The following is a 16,169-nucleotide window of genomic DNA, read 5'->3' as shown; positions in this document are numbered from 1 at the left end:
CAGAAAAACCCACCAAGTAAGGACCAAGCAGCGTGTCCCGGGGCAGAACTTGGACTGGACATGGGAGGAAGCGCCGGGAAAGGCCCTGGCGAAAGAGGAGCAGCAGCGTCAGCAGTGTCAACGTCGGACAGGCGAGAGGCAACCTCAGAAAATTTTTAGGGGGGGGCACACGGCATGGACGACGGGGCTGACGGAGGCAGAAAAGGGGCGGATTCAGAAGGCCACCAGGTTACGGGGGCCACTGGTCAAAGCAGGGAAGGAAGGTGTAGAGGCACGGCGAGAGGTACTGGTGTGTGTCCCCAGTACGGTCCGGCCTGTTCCGGCCCCTCGCACCTAGTGTACGGTGCGCGTCGCCAGCCCGGTCCGGCCTGTTCCTGCTCCTCGCACCAAGCCTAGGGTATGCGTCGCCAGCCCAGTCCGGCCTGTCCCTGCTCCACGCACCAAGCATACGGTGTGCGTCGCCAGCCCGGTCCGGCCTGTCCCTGCTCCACGCACCAAGCCTAAGGGGTGCGTCGTCAGCCCAGTCCGGCCTGTTCCTGCTCCACGCACCAAGCCTACGGTGTGCGTCGCCAGCCCAGTCCGGCCTGTCCCTGCTCCACGCACCAAGCCTACGGGGTGCATCGTCAGCCCAGTCCGGCCTGTTCCTGCTCCACGCACCAAGCCTACGGTGTGCGTCGCCAGCCCAGTCCGGCCTGTCCCTGCTCCACGCACCAAGCATACGGTGTGCGTCGCCAGCCCGGCCCGGCCTGTTCCTGCCACTCGCACCAAGTCTACGGTGCGCGTCGCCAGCCCGGCCCGGCCTGTTCCTGCCACTCGCACTAAGCCAGGGGTGCGAGACGTCAGCCTGGTAAGGCCCGTTCCTCCTCCACGCACCAAGCCAGGGGTGCGAGTCGTCAGCCTGGTAAGGCCCGTCCCTCCTCCACGCACCAAGCCAGGGGTGCGAGTCGTCAGCCTGGTAAGGCCCGTTCCTCCTCCACGCACTAAGCCAGGGGTGCGAGTCGTCAGCCTGGTAAGGCCCGTCCCTCCTCCACGCACCAAGCCAGGGGTGCGAGTTGTCAGCCTGGTAAGGCCCGTTCCTCCTCCACGCACTAAGCCCGGGGGGCGCGTCGTCAGTCCAGCACAACCCGTGCCTGGGCCACCGGTGCCTGGGAAGGTACCGGTCAACTGCTCCACTACGGAGCTGAAGCTAACCGCTCCTGCTACGTCCAGTTCAGCTCCAGCCAGCGGGGCCAGACTGGACCAGGGGCGCTATGGGGGGTTTATTGGAGGGTGGTGGTCAAGGCCGGAGCCAGAACCGCCGCCGAGGAGGTATGCCCGCCCAGCCCTCCCCTGTTTTGCTCTAGTTGAGGCGCGGTCGCAGTCCGCGCCTTTAGGGGGGGGGTACTGTCACACCCTGGCTCTGGGACTCTATATGTTGAGCCAGGGTGTGTTCATTCTATGTGTTAGATTTCTATGTTGGTAGTTCTGTTGTGTTTATTTCTATGTTGGCTAGAGTGACTCCCAATCAGAGGCAACGAGTGTCAGCTGTCGTTGGTTGTCTCTGATTGGGAGCCATATTTAAACTGTCTGTTTTCCCTTTGTGTTTGTGGGTTTTTGTTCCGTGTTGGTCATTGTTACCGTGGACTTCACGAGTCGTTTCTTGTTTTGTTTATTGGTGTCTATTATCACTAAAGATAATAAAGTTAACCATGTTCGTTCATCACGCTGCGCCTTGGTCTATTCCCTACGACGATCGTGACAAACTGGTTTAAAAATTACTTGACTGATAGAACTCAATGTGTATCTACTGATGGTGTTAAATCAGGTTTCCTGGATATTATGAAAGGTGTCCCGCAGGGGTCAATTCTGGGTCCTGTACTTTTTACTGTTTACATTAACAATATCGACTTGTCTGTAAAAAGCTGTAACCTGCATTTGTATGCCGATGATACTGTTGTGTATGCTATTGCCCCCAAGGTTGACCAGGCTCTATCTGAACTACAATCTGCCTTCATTGTATTACAGAAAAACTTTATTGACCTGAAATTAGTACTGAATGCTGGTAAAACTAAGTATATGTTGTTCTCTAGATCACATAAAAATAACTGATGATTTAATCATATGTACTTTGGATGGTGTCCATATTGATCGTGTCCCTGCTGGATAGATGAAAAGCTGTCTTTTAAAAAGCATATTGATGAAGCTAAGAATAAAAATGGGCTTCTTCTATAGAAATAGGTCCTACCTCTCGCTAAATAGTAGAAAGCTGATTATTCAGTCGACGTTCCTATCGGTCCTAGACTATGGCGACATCATCTATATGAACGCAGCTGCCACTTAATTAATGCCGTTAGATGCAGTTTATCACAGCGCACTGTGCTTTATTACGGGCGACAAATTTAGTACTCATCACTGCATTCTCTACCAGAAAGTTAGCTGGCCCTATTTGATGTCACGTAGGTTGATATATTGCTATGTTTTCATTTATAAAGCCCTTTTACACAAAGCCCCACTGTACCTAACATCTTTACTAAACGTTAACATACGAGTTACTACAGCCGGTCTCTGGGATGGTTAACTGGAAATTCCTTTGGTCTCTACGGAGTTCGGTAAATCAGCTTTTAGTTTTCTTGCACCTTATTTGTGGAATAATCTTCAAAATGTTCTTAAATTTGATGTTATGGTGCCTCTAGGGCAATTCAGAAGGCTGATTGAGGACCTTATTAGTGATGAATGTGTTTGTTTTTTATGACCATGTTTTTCTTTCTACTTGCATTTATATTGATGTGTGAATTTTCTGTAATTTCTGTAATTCAGGGCTCATCTGTAAAAGAGGCCTTGGTCTCAGAATGACTCCCTGATAAAATAAAGGTTAAATAAAATACGCTAGCACACGACAAGGTTGTCACTAGTTAACACAGCCACAAAGTCATAATTATGGCTAAACCCTGCCCATTTCTAAAATGTATCTTCTTAAAATCTGATTTTAAACCTAACCCTAACCTTAACCCTAACCTTAACCCTAACCTTAGCCACACTGCTCACCTTATGTCTAAACTTAACCTTAAATTAAGGTTTATTTCTTTAGAGGATTTTGACTTTGTGGCTGTGGAATCTGACTTTGTGGCTGTGTTATCTATAGTGGAAACTATCCCACAAGCACAGAGCCACGCCTCACAGTCGTGTGATTCCCTAAAATTAAATGATGACAAATACTTTACTCAGTAAGGTCAATCCCATAGAATTCTATGGTCACTCCCATTGGTCACTCCCACTAAGGCCAACTTTGAATCGTTGATGTACCAGGCTTATATGCGCTCTATACCAGGCGCTGTCAGAGAATGGCCCTAAAAATTGTCAAAGACTCCAGCCACCCAAGTCATAGAGTGTTCTCTCTGCTACCGCATGGCAAGCGGTACCGATGCACCAAGTCTGGAACCAACAGGACCCTGAACAGCTTCTGCCCCCAAGCCATAAGACTGCTAAATAGTTAGTCCGGTAGCTATTGGTTAACTATTTAACTATCTGCATTGACCCTTTTGCACTAACTCTTTTGACTCATCACGTATGCTGCTGCTACTGTTTCTTATCCATCCTGTTGCCTAGTCACTTTATCCCTATCTATATGTATCTACCTCAATTACCCCGTACCCCTGCACATCGACTCGGTACTGGTACCCCGTGTATATAGCCAAGTTATCGTTACTCATTGTGGATTTATTCCTTGTGTTATTATTTTTTCTATTATTTCTCTATTTTTTCTCTCTCTACATTGTTGGGAAGGACCCGTAAGTTAGTATTTCACAGTTAGTCTTTTCCTGTTGTTTACGAAGCATGTGACGAATAACATTTTATTTGATTTTGGGGCAATAGTCTGGGGACGAGGTTACCAAGCAAGATTTAATTTTAAACGGATCATCAGCTGTAAATGTAAAGGTTTAAGAAGAGGAGAGGATGCAGAGTATCGGCAGCTTTTTCTTTATTCATTAGATAAAGAGACAGCCATAAGCTTGGTGGATGATATGGAGCATGGCATTAGATAAAGAGACAGCCATAAGCTTGGTGGATGATATGGAGCATGGCATTAGATTGAGAGTAAAAGACATCTTCTCTGTTGCGTTGTCAACAGAATTGGCGTTTTAATCACTGATGAGATCAATATGAGGACAGACAAGACTTTGAGCCAGTTGAGAGTCTTCAATAGCATTCATAATGCTGTGAAATTAGTACACAGGAGCCTGACAATGCTGTAGTCAGTGATATACATTTGAGCTTTAATGTTTTCTATGAACCTTAGCCCCATTTACCCTCACATTCACCAACAAACAAGAAAAGGAAAATTGTTTATTTACGGTAGTTGCCAGATCTGCAACGGTTAACACATTTGTACTCCCTGAATGCTTAATTCATTAAACCATGTTGGTATAATTTGTTCACTTAGTGTGCGACCACCTATTTGTTTGGTGGCAGGGCAGTGCTTCCTGTCAGAAGTGTTTTGTTTGGTGGCAGGGCAGTGCATCCTGTCAGAAGTGTTTTGTTTGGTGGCAGGGCAGTGCTTCCTGTCAGAAGTGTTTTGTTTGGTGGCAGGGCAGTGCTTCCTGTCAGAAGTGTTTTGTTTGGTGGCAGGGCAGTGCTTCCTGTCAGAAGTGTTTTGTTTGGTGGCAGGGCAGTGCTTCCTGTCAGAAGTGTTTTGTTTGGTGGCAGGGCAGTGCTTCCTGTCAGAAGTGTTTTGTTTGGTGGCAGGGCAGTGCTTCCTGTCAGAAGTGTTTTGTTTGGTGGTAGGGCAGTGCTTCCTGTCAGAAGGGTTTTGTTTGGTGGCAGGGCAGTGCTTCCTGTCAGAAGGGTTTTGTTTGGTGGCAGGGCAGTGCTTCCTGTCAGAAGGGTTTTGTTTGGTGGCAGGGCAGTGCTTCCTGTCAGAAGTGTTTTGTTTGGTGGCAGGACAGTGCTTCCTGTCAGAAGTGTTTTGTTTGGTGGCAGGGCAGTGCTTCCTGTCAGAAGGGTTTTGTTTGGTGGCAGGGCAGTGCTTCCTGTCAGAAGTGTTTTGTTTGGTGGCAGGGCAGTGCTTCCTGTCAGAAGGGTTTTGTTTGGTGGCAGGGCAGTGCTTCCTGTCAGAAGGGTTTTGTTTGGTGGCAGGGCAGTGCTTCCTGTCAGAAGTGTTTTTGTTCCCTTTTAGTAGGCTTCCAGCGTTCAAATGTGCTGAACACAGAGAAGAGAGGGATGGAGAGGAAGAAAGAGAGAGAGAGTAAGCAGACTCAAGTAAACAACGCTTTGGCTCTTTAAATAAAACATTTGTTTGTGATTGAGGCTTCATGATGTGAACAGCATGACCTGTTTTCCTGGGAGCCTCTAAACAGCCACTCATTCGCCCTCTCAGAAACAGATCCCATCTCTCTACCCACAGACTCAGTGCCTATTTATATTGCATGAGAACAAATTTTTCTGACAACTTGAGTGATACATTTATACAAGGCTTGGATGTTATTTTTTTGAGGCGGCGCTGTCTGAGTGACATAAATTGCTATTAATAAAAATTTTAACAATACATGGCAAATGAGTTTTTTCTGTTAACATGGTAGGAGCGGAAGCAAATGGTGCAATGGTGGGCTTCTTGGGAATAGCTTTGCTGTCTGAGTCAACATTGGGAGAGAAAGTGATGGGAAAGAAAGCATTCAGTGTACAATAAGCTACTGTGTCTGTGTGTGTGTGTTTAAACAGTTGGTAATCCAAGAGAAAGAGTCTAGCCTGCTACCATCTAAATGTACAGCATTTTTTATATGGAATATATTTTTTTTTACTCATATTGACCTCAAGTAAAGCTTTTTCCATCCACCCCCCACTTCTCCTATCTTGTTTTTGTTGCTTCAATCTCTCAATTTTGTTTAGTTTTTTTTTCTAAATAAATAGTAAATCCACAGCTGTGTACTGTAGTGGCATGGAGTCCAGCTTTGGTCTGGATCCCCCTTCACAGTTTTTCTCTCTCTCGCCTCAGCTGAAATAATTAACTGTGCGCATGTTTGAAGGCAGGATTACAGTTGTCTAATTGTGGTGTGCGTTGTCATGGAGACTATCAGGCGATCAGTGAATAAACAGCCTTACTTGGCAGTGTTTGGCTAAAACAGGGCTTTGTGTAAATGTCAGCCACACGATTTATGATGGTGAGGTAGATTATATTTGGCAGGGAAATCAATAGGCTGACCACTTTGGACTTGCTGCTTATTTTGATAAACAGCTCTGTTGATGTAACCTGCCTAGAAGCTTGTCTCCTCATCTGTTTGCTTTGAATTAATTCATGTAAAAGTTGACTGTGTAAACCACCATAGTTAGCCATTATGTTGCCAGACCTTCATTACACAATTCTTAACTTTGACCTTTTAACTGGTGTTGTTACAGACTTTTTCAATGTGAATGTGGTTAAGATGGGATCAGTTATTCTTAACCAAACCAAAGATATCTGTTGGAAATATTATTGTATTGATCGCTTTTAGGGGAATGCAATAAATATTTTTTTCATAATGTTTGGTATGTAACTCTTTATCGGTGAACAATCAGATTCTTGAATCACATAATATCCATATTAGATATTGTCAGTGTTTATAATATATTGTAATTGCTCATTTGCTTTTCTTCACATATCCTCCCAATCCCTTGGTAGACCACTGGTAAGAAAATAACCCCCACTAAATAAGCCCTCCAGCATTAAAGAGATCTCCCAATCCCTCCAGCATTAAAGAGACATCCCAACCCCTCCAGCATTAAAGAGACATCCCAACCCCTCCAGCATTAAAGAGACATCCCAACCCCTCCAGCATTAAAGAGACATACCAATCCCTCCAGCATTAAAGAGATCTCCCAACCCCTCCAGTATTAAAGAGACATCCCAACCCCTCCAGCATTAAAGAGATCTCCCAATCCCTCCAGCATTAAAGAGACATCCCAACCCCTCCAGCATTAAAGAGATCTCCCAATCCCTCCAGCATTAAAGAGATCTCCCAACCCCTCCAGCATTAAAGAGACATCCTCTTCAGATGAAATCTTTTCAACGTGTTTTTAGCCTTCCAAACACACCTGCATTCCTGCATACTGAAACGTGTCCAGTTAACCAACAGACAAGAGAAAACGTTGCAGGAAGTCAATAAACCCCTATCCCCCTCAGGGTGTGCATATCTGTTGTTGTGAGCCAGGTTAATGTACTCCAAACAAGGTTTGGTACATATTGCAATATGCCATGAAGGTTTGTATTGCATACATGGAGATGAGAGTAGTGGCCGGCCAGACTGTTCTGTGTCTGAGGGGAGAATAATTATTGGATCTGGTGAAGCATCTTATCTCATATGGTGATCTGACATCCTATATCCTTGTATAAAAGCTGCTCTACGTATATTTTGGTACAATGACACCAAAAGCTGAACACGTGAAAGTGCATTACTGACATAAAAAAATATATACTCTGTTTAATATAGTCATAGGAATTGGCTACCTGGATAATACCCTATTTTTCTCTCCGTGTCTTTGGATTGTTTGGATCTAGTGGTCCCAGTCAGACAAGTGTGTCTGTGCTCTCCCAGCTCACTGTGGCCAACTGTGGCCCATGGGGTCAGATGGAGTCAGTCTCCCCTCCCAGCAGGCCTCCTGGTCAGGGAGAGGCTTTTAGGGAGCCCTGCTCCACTGAGGGGATTGACTGCTCATTAATATTGTATTGGAATAAAGTAAAATGGCACTGGCAGAGAGGGGGGCTGTGGCCTAACGCACAACCATGTCTGCAACCCTTACACGAGTGAGGGGAAGTCTATACTAGGAATATAGATTTACTGTGTGAAGCATAGGGATACATAGAGCTTGGCCCAGCTGTTGAATAAATGATAACACATACACAAGGCTTATTGCACTCTCTAAAGCAATTTCACAATGGTAAAGGAGATAAGTACATCCTAAAAATGGCCAGAAACAAATATCTCTCTTGTTGGTCATGTCATGAACGTCAGGATCACACAGTCAGCGTGCACCAAGTCTGCAGTACATATGGCTCTCTCTGTTTGAGAAAGATGCATTGTGTTTGGTACTGTAGCGCTCCAAACATGAAGGGACATCAGTAGTGTGTAGAGGGGTACTTCAGCCCCTCTCTTTGGCCTGCGTGGTGGTGACCATGGATTCCCTCTCCAGCCGCTCCTTCTCTTAATGGACTCCCACCACCACCTGGTCTTTACACATCTTATCCAGCCAACAGGAGAAGAATGCCCTGCTCTACCTCAAAGGGATGGAAAGATTACCTTTATTTCCATTATAAAGTACTTTAGATTGACTGACATCTTTGAACACAGCAGGGACCCCAAACCCTGCACAGTATTCCTTCATTATAGAGCTAGCCTCAGACGAAGGGCTACAGTGCCGCTATAAAAGACCAATGAACGGAGTGCATCCTTTATTGACTTGTTTGCTGAATATCAGAGTGGATTTTCTGATGTATTTATAATGGCCTTATTAAAAACTCTTTTGATCTGAAGAATGCAACAATAGCACAAAGCATTTTATGTTGTTTTGTAACCACACTATCCAAGATTCACCCATGAAAAATCTTGATTTTCAGTGCTAGGTTTCGAGGAGCATTCCATTATTTTTCCTTTTAATCATAAAGTGCAATTGTTTTGAGGGTTGGTTCTCTTGTGCAGATGATAATCTTTTCTATCATTGATGCAAAGCTGTTCACCCATTGATAATGCACTGTATAGGACATTTTTTAATTAAATGAAATATTCTATTTGATAGAAAAACATTTTAAATTATTTAACTTCATATTGCATTCTATTCTGAATGAGCAATTGTTTCCCATTGTCTATCGTATTGAAATTGGATACAGACACTGTTTGAATGGCCTGTGTGTTCCTCACCTGTAAGATGAACACAGTTATAGGCCCCTTTCATTTAAGTGTTGGAGGGTGAAGATAAAAAAACTAAGTCACTTGATAAATGTTTGCTAAATTTTAGAGGAAGGCAAGTCTGTCATGGTGTGCTTTGTATTATTTTATACAACACTTTTATAGTAAACGTTAAGTCATAGGGCCTAGTCTAAATCCAACCTAAATGCACTGCATTTTTGTGTGTTTTTATTGGACTTGGTATGTTATTGGATGTAAAATTTAACTTCTCGTCATCACTTTCCACTGAATGTCTTTCCTTGTTCTCAGTGTCACCGTTGCAAAGTGCAAATGTGGTGATTTTAACAACAAAAATCTGTCGGCCATATTCGGGGAAACTTGGTCCACACCCAAAAATATCATTTAGCTTGGCAGGCCTTTCTATGCGATCAGTTGATACAGCCTTCTGCCTTTGTAGTTGTAAACCAGAAACAAATTTACACTCCTTATGGATCCAGTCACAAAGAATTACTGAGCTAGACAATTTATAAACAGTTATTTCCTTCAGACGGGGCATGAATACCTGTTTCAAATTAAGAGTCTTAAAGAGTTATGGATATCTTCAGCGATTTAGATGTGCTGAAACGGTTCTTCAATGGTTTTGCACATAGTCCACATTCTCTGAAGCAAAAACACACTGACCTCATCTCCTAAGGATCTAAGAAATTGTTGCAAATGAAGGTTAATCAAACACAATATGCCAAGAAAAATGTCAGTGTAACATTTGATAAATCTGCGAATAGGGCTGGCACAATTACCGTATAACCGTGTAACCGACGATGGATGAAGACCGTCGTGAAAATAAAATAACCGTCATAACAATTCATTTATGTAAAAAAAATAAATAAAAAAAGCTGACTAAATTACCACAATGCAGCAGCAGCACACATAGAAATATAATGAATAGAACAGGCTTGGAACAGGCTTGGAACCCAATTTAACTGGTATTGTGATGTGATCATTTCCATGGTAATGTAGAATTTTCATTCAAATGATGTTAACTGATGTGGCTCATGCAATGGAATGTATTTTTTGTAATGTTAGGGTGCATTCGTAAATTTTGAATTTACGAACGGACAATCTGACAACGCTCTGAATTTACGAACGCCCACAGCGCACTCTGAGCTCACTCTGGCACTCTAGATTGAATTGACAAACACACCCTTAGTTGAGTTTAATTAACAAATCACAGCACATATTTTAGCACATATATTTACTTCCTGCTTTGCTCATATGGGTACTCTCACAATGACCGCAGTTCACCCATTATGCCATCATTGACTATTCATTCTATTTCTATGGCAGCACATGCAGTCAGGAGCGGAGGAGAGGAGAAAATGTGCGTCTATAATATATATTTTTTAAGGTTATTAAGGTGACTGTGGTCATTTTTCTGGCCAATTACCATCATCCAAAATTCCATGACCGTCACAGCTCTATCTGCAAATGGCTATTCAATAGGGACACTATACATATCCTAGAGTACTGCTGAAAGTCATGCATTCAGTCAAAGATGATTGAGAGACAGATGCCAGACTGCCAACATATACAAATGACTTGTTCTGTTGCTAGCTGTACTGTACTTGATGTGCAAAGGTGCAATATATAGAGTACCCTGAGTGAACAGTTCTCTTATTGCTTCAAGCTGAAATGGATCACTAAGTCCCCATGCACATACTACAAAGTTTAAAGGACCAGTGCAATCAAAAATGCGATTTGCCTGTGTTTTATACAGTGGGGAGAACAAGTATTTGATACACTGCCGATTTTGCAGGTTTTCCTACTTACAAAGCATGTAGAGGTCTGTCATTTTTTATCATAGGTACACTTAAACTGTGAGAGACGGAATCTAAAACAAAAATCCAGAAAATCACATTGTATGATTTTTAAGTAATTAATTTGCATTTTATTGCATGACATAAGTATTTGATACATCAGAAAAGCAGAACTTAATATTTGGTACAGAAACCTTTGTTTGCAATTACAGAGATCATACGTTTCCTGTAGGTCTTGACCAGGTTTGCACACACTGCAGCAGGGATTTTGGCCCACTCCTCCATACAGACCTTCTCCAGATCCTTCAGGTTTCGGGGCTGTCGCTGGGCAATACGGTCTTTCAGCTCCCTCCAAAGATTTACTATTGGGTTCAGGTCTGGAGACTGGCTAGGCCACTCCAGGACCTTGAGATGCTTCTTACGGAGCCACTCCTTAGTTGCCCTGGCTGTGTGTTTCGGGTCGTTGTCATGCTGGAAGACCCAGCCACGACCAATCTTCAATGCTCTTACTGAGGGAAGGAGGTTGTTGGAGGTTGTATGCCATCCATCCTCCCCTCAATACGGTGCAGTCGTCCTGTCCCCTTTGCAGAAAAACATCCCCAAAGAATGATGTTTCCACCTCCATGCTTCACGGTTGGGATGGTGTTCTTGGGGTTGTACTCATCCTTCTTCTTCCTCCAAACACGGCGAGTGGAGTTTAGACCAAAAAGCTCTATTTTGTCTCATCAGACCACATGACCTTCTCCCATTCCTCCTCTGGATCATCCAGATGGTCATTGGCAAACTTCAGACGGGCCTGGACATGCGCTGGCTTGAGCAGGGGGACCTTGCGTGCGCTGCAGGATTTTAATCCATGACGGCGTAGTGGGTTACTAATGGTTTTCTTTGAGACTGTGGTCCCAGCTCTCTTCAGGTCATTGACCAGGTCCTGCCGTGTAGTTCTGGGCTGATCCCTCACCTTCCTCATGATCATTGATGCCCCACGAGGTGAGATCTTGCATGGAGCCCCAGACCGAGGGTGATTGACCATCATCTTGAACTTCTTCCATTTTCTAATAATTGCGCCAACAGTTGTTGCCTTCTCACCAAGCTGCTTGCCTATTGTCCTGTAGCCCATCCCAGCCTTGTGCAGGTCTACAATTTTATCCCTGATGTCCTTACACAGCTCTCTGGTCTTGGCCATTGTGGAGAGATTGGAGTCTGTTTGATTGAGTTTGTGGACAGGTGTCTTTTATACAGGTAACGAGTTCAAACAGGTGCAGTTAATACAGGTAATGAGTGGAGAACAGGAGGGATTCTTAAAGAAAAACTAACAGGTCTGTGAGAGCCGGAATTCTTACTGGTTGGTAGGTGATCAAATACTTATGTCATGCAATAAAATGCAAATTAATTACTTAAAAATCATACAATGTGATTTTCTGGATTTTTGTTTTAGATTCCGTCTCTCACAGTTAAAGTGTCCCTATGATAAAAATTACAGACCTCTACATGCTTTGTAAGTAGGAAAATCAGCAGTGTATCAAATACTTGTTCTCTCCACTGTATATGTTTCCACACTATGAGGTTGGAATAATACTGTGAAATTGTGACCATGATGATAATGCCCTTTTAGTGTAAGAGCTGTTTGAAAAGACCGGCTGAAATATCAGCCTGTTTTGGTGGGATGTAGTTTTGGCCTTCCATGGTGACATTACCATGCAGTAAATTAGTTAATAGACCAATAAGAAAGAGAGTTCCAAACCACTCTGCCAATAAATCAAATGTTCAGTTTTTCCCCTCCCCACTCAGACCACTCCCAGACAGTCCTAGCTAAATTCTTGCTTGAGAAGTTTCCCTTTGCTAGGAAGCTATTTTTGTCAATTTTTCACAATTTTAATTGAAAACAATCACACTAAGGTGCTTAATTTTCATCCAGAAATTATTTCATATTGAGATAAAAACAGCTGCGTTGGACCTTTAAGTGTATGTCTTTGTGTGTGTGTGTGTGTGTGTGTGTGCGTGCGTGCTTGCGCGTGCGCGTGCGTGTGTGTGCGTGCGTGTGTGTGTGTGTGTGCGTGTGTGGCGCCTTCACCACGCTGTCTGTGTGAAGGGACCATTTCAGGTTGTCAGTGATGTGCACGTCGAGGAACATGAAGCTTTTGACCCTCTCCATTGCGGCCCTGTCGATGTGTATGGGGGTGTGCTCTCTCTACTGTCTCCTGTAGTCCACGATCAGCTCCTTCGTTTTGTTAACGTTGAGGGAGAGGTTATTTTCCTGGCACCACTGTGCCAGGGCTCTCACCTCCTCCCTGTAGGCTGTCTTGTCGTTGTTTGTAATCAGGCCTACCACTGTTGATTTGTCAGCAAACTTGATGATTGAGTTGGAGAGGTGCTTGGCTACGCAGTCATGGTTGAACAGGGAGTACAAGGGGGGGGGGGATCAGCATGACGGGAGGGGTTCAGACAAAGGGCCCTGAGCTTAGTGATGAACAAGGAGGGCACTATGGTGTTGAAGGCTGAGCTGTAGTCGATGAACAGCATTCTTACATAGGTATTCCTCTAGTCCAGATGGGATAGGGCAGTGTGCAGTGCCATTGCGATTGCGTCGTCTGTGGATCTGTTGGGGCGATATGCGAATTGTAGTGGGTTTAAGGTTTCGGGTAAGGTGGAGGTGATATGGTCCTTACCTAGACTCTCAAAGCACTTCATGATGACAGAAGTGAGTGCTACGGAGCGATAGTAATTTAGTTCAGTTACTTTCGCTTTCTTGAGTACATGAACAATGGTGGACATCTTGAACCAAGTGGGGACAACAGACTGGGATATGGAGAGATTGAATATGTCTGTAAACACTCCAGCCAGCTGGTCTGCACATGCTCTGAGGACACGGATTGGGATGCCGTCTGGGCCGACAGCATTGCAAGGGTTAACACGCTGAAATTACTTTCTCATGTAGGCCACAAAAAACTAGAGCACACAGTCCTTGTAAGCAACACGACTCTATGTTTGTTTTCCTCGAAGCGGGCGAAGAAGGTGTTTATCCGGGAGTGAGGCGTCGGAGTCCACGGCGTCTCGTGTCTGAGCCGTTGAATTGTCCCTGTACTGTCGTTTTGCCTCTTTGATTGCCTTACAGAGGTCGTAGCTGGTCTTTTTGTACAAGTCCATGTTCTCAGTCTACTTGCCAGGGTTAAATGTGGTGGTTCGTGCTTTCAGTTTTGCGTGAATGCTGCCATATATCCACGGCTTTTGGTTTGGATAAGTTCTAATCGTGACAGTGGGAACAACATCCTCTATGCACTTCCTAATGAACCCAGTCACCGAGTCAGTGTATACGTCGATACTATTCTCAGAAGCGACCCGCCTCTGTGTGTGTGTGTGTGTCTGTGCGAGAGAGAAAGAGACATTATATCCAGATAACGTTGACACTGTTTGATCTGAGTAAATAGCATTCATACTGTTGCTCTAGAGTTTTATACCCTCCTTATGTTTTCTCTTTATAGATTCCATGGTGTCTAAGGTTATTTTACAACCAGACATTGTTTCGGTCCGCTCCCTGAATATGCCTTTTATACCATATCCATTCAAAGTGCATAAAACCATCAGGAAATTTTAAATATCAATACATTTCTTTACAGGAGGAGATTGTTGAGGCAATAAGCTCTGTCCAGATGTGCTGGTGGCAGCGAAGGAAGAATATACATGTATTCTGTTCTGTTGAGGAGAGAAAGACTAAGGGCTCTATTCAATCTGTAAAGCTGAAACGTTACAGATTCTGCAATAGAAATGTAAAGGTAATTTCTGATTGAGCCGACATATGCAGCATTTACCGTGAATGCAGTCTCCGCTAAAGCAGGAACATTGCCTTTAAACTTCAGTCACGCTGTAAAGCTGAACTTCCGCGATGCGGATTGTATAGAGCCCTTAATATTTGATTTCTCCTCAGTACACAGTTTTGTTTGCCACTTGCGACAGTAGCACCATTGGTTCACTTTCAGTTAATTCACTGGACAAGAGACAGATGGTAAAATACAACGATACCACAATGCTACTATACGATGCTTTATGGGTTATTTAAAAAAAAATCCTTGAACAATACTCTGCATTCAACACCTTGACCCAGGCTTAATTAAATATGCTGCAGACATCTTCGCCACACTCAATCAGGCACAAGTCTTGGTGAAATTTGGTCATTTTTAGAGATGTTTTTTACAACAAACCTAAATAAATAAACAATACTATTCCTGCAAAGATTTCATTCTTTGACATTTCAAACAAAACAGCAGCTAATTATAGCCTTAAGCCATAAGCTTTGATGCATTTTCCCTCAGCTGGATTCCTTGGCTTTTCTTTTCCTGGAAGTGCTTTTCTTTAGGTCCTGAGGTAAACTGCCCGATGGGTGCGCAGCAGGCTCTGAAGATACGGCGCCTATCATACACACAGAGTTGTGTGTGTGTGTGTGTGTGTGTGTGTGTGTCATACGACCACCATCAAGGCTGTACTGTGGAAAAACATGATAGTGAATAACTTACACAACATGTGTGAATAGAGAGGCTAAAGGTCTGATACAGGACACTAGCGGAGGATATGTTGACTTGAAAGGGCCTCTATTAAATGTAATAACTCACAAACAAGCTTTCTCTCATACGTCTTGCTGAAAATGTGAGTCTCAATGGCCAAATAATACTTTCCTCATAAAAGTCTATGTTGTTGGTGGTTAGATTCTATTTTTAACATTGGCAAGAACTCTGTAGCAAATGGGACCAAGAGCAACAGAAGGAGCAGAAACCACCTAGGGTGTTGCTGTACCCCTACTGTTGGGCTTGTCACATGCAGTGCATTTCTCCTGTCACACTCAAATGGATGGCGTAAACTTGTCTTGCCGGTAGGCGTAGGGGCATGGGGTCATGCATGCACAAACAGGGGTGGAAGTGTATACGCTGGGCACAGCCATTTCCTCTTGGCTCTCTTCCCAGTCTCTTTTAGCCAGCCCACACCCCAGGCCGGCATCCAGCCTGTCTCTCTTTCACCCGTGTGGAGAAGTGTGAATGGGTGATGCCCTATGGGCCGCGCTGTACCGCTCTGCCAGTGTTTTTTAAGATATCCCATTTCCCTGCATTAGAGTGACGCAGCTTCATCTGAACCGGTGCATAGCCTCTCCTATTGAAGTGGGACTGTGGTGCCATATGACATCCAGATATGCGAGGGTAATTGTTTTTACTGATGCTCCACGATGCAGTGCCTTCTCCATGCATGAGGCTCCCTGTCTCACGGCCACGCTCATGTGTTTCCCATCAGGGAAGTCTGTGGTTACCTTCCTGATTTTGCTGGACTGGAAAAACATAGCTAATATGGTGTGATCTGGAAAAAGGTTTGATGCAGGCGCTTTACAAATAAACCTCAGAATGCCATATGGTTTGCGTTCATCTCTTAATTTATTTCCTATAAATGTCTATTGAATATTCTGTTGAGCCAACGTGTGTAACCAGAGCTGGAAAACAGAAGGCCCGAGAGAGCAGTTTGTGGC

Source organism: Coregonus lavaretus, assembly GCF_964263955.1.
Source record: "Coregonus lavaretus genome assembly, chromosome: 8".
NCBI classification, from domain to species: Eukaryota; Metazoa; Chordata; class Actinopteri; order Salmoniformes; family Salmonidae; genus Coregonus; species Coregonus lavaretus.
Note: the sequence above shows the minus strand (reverse complement) of the source record.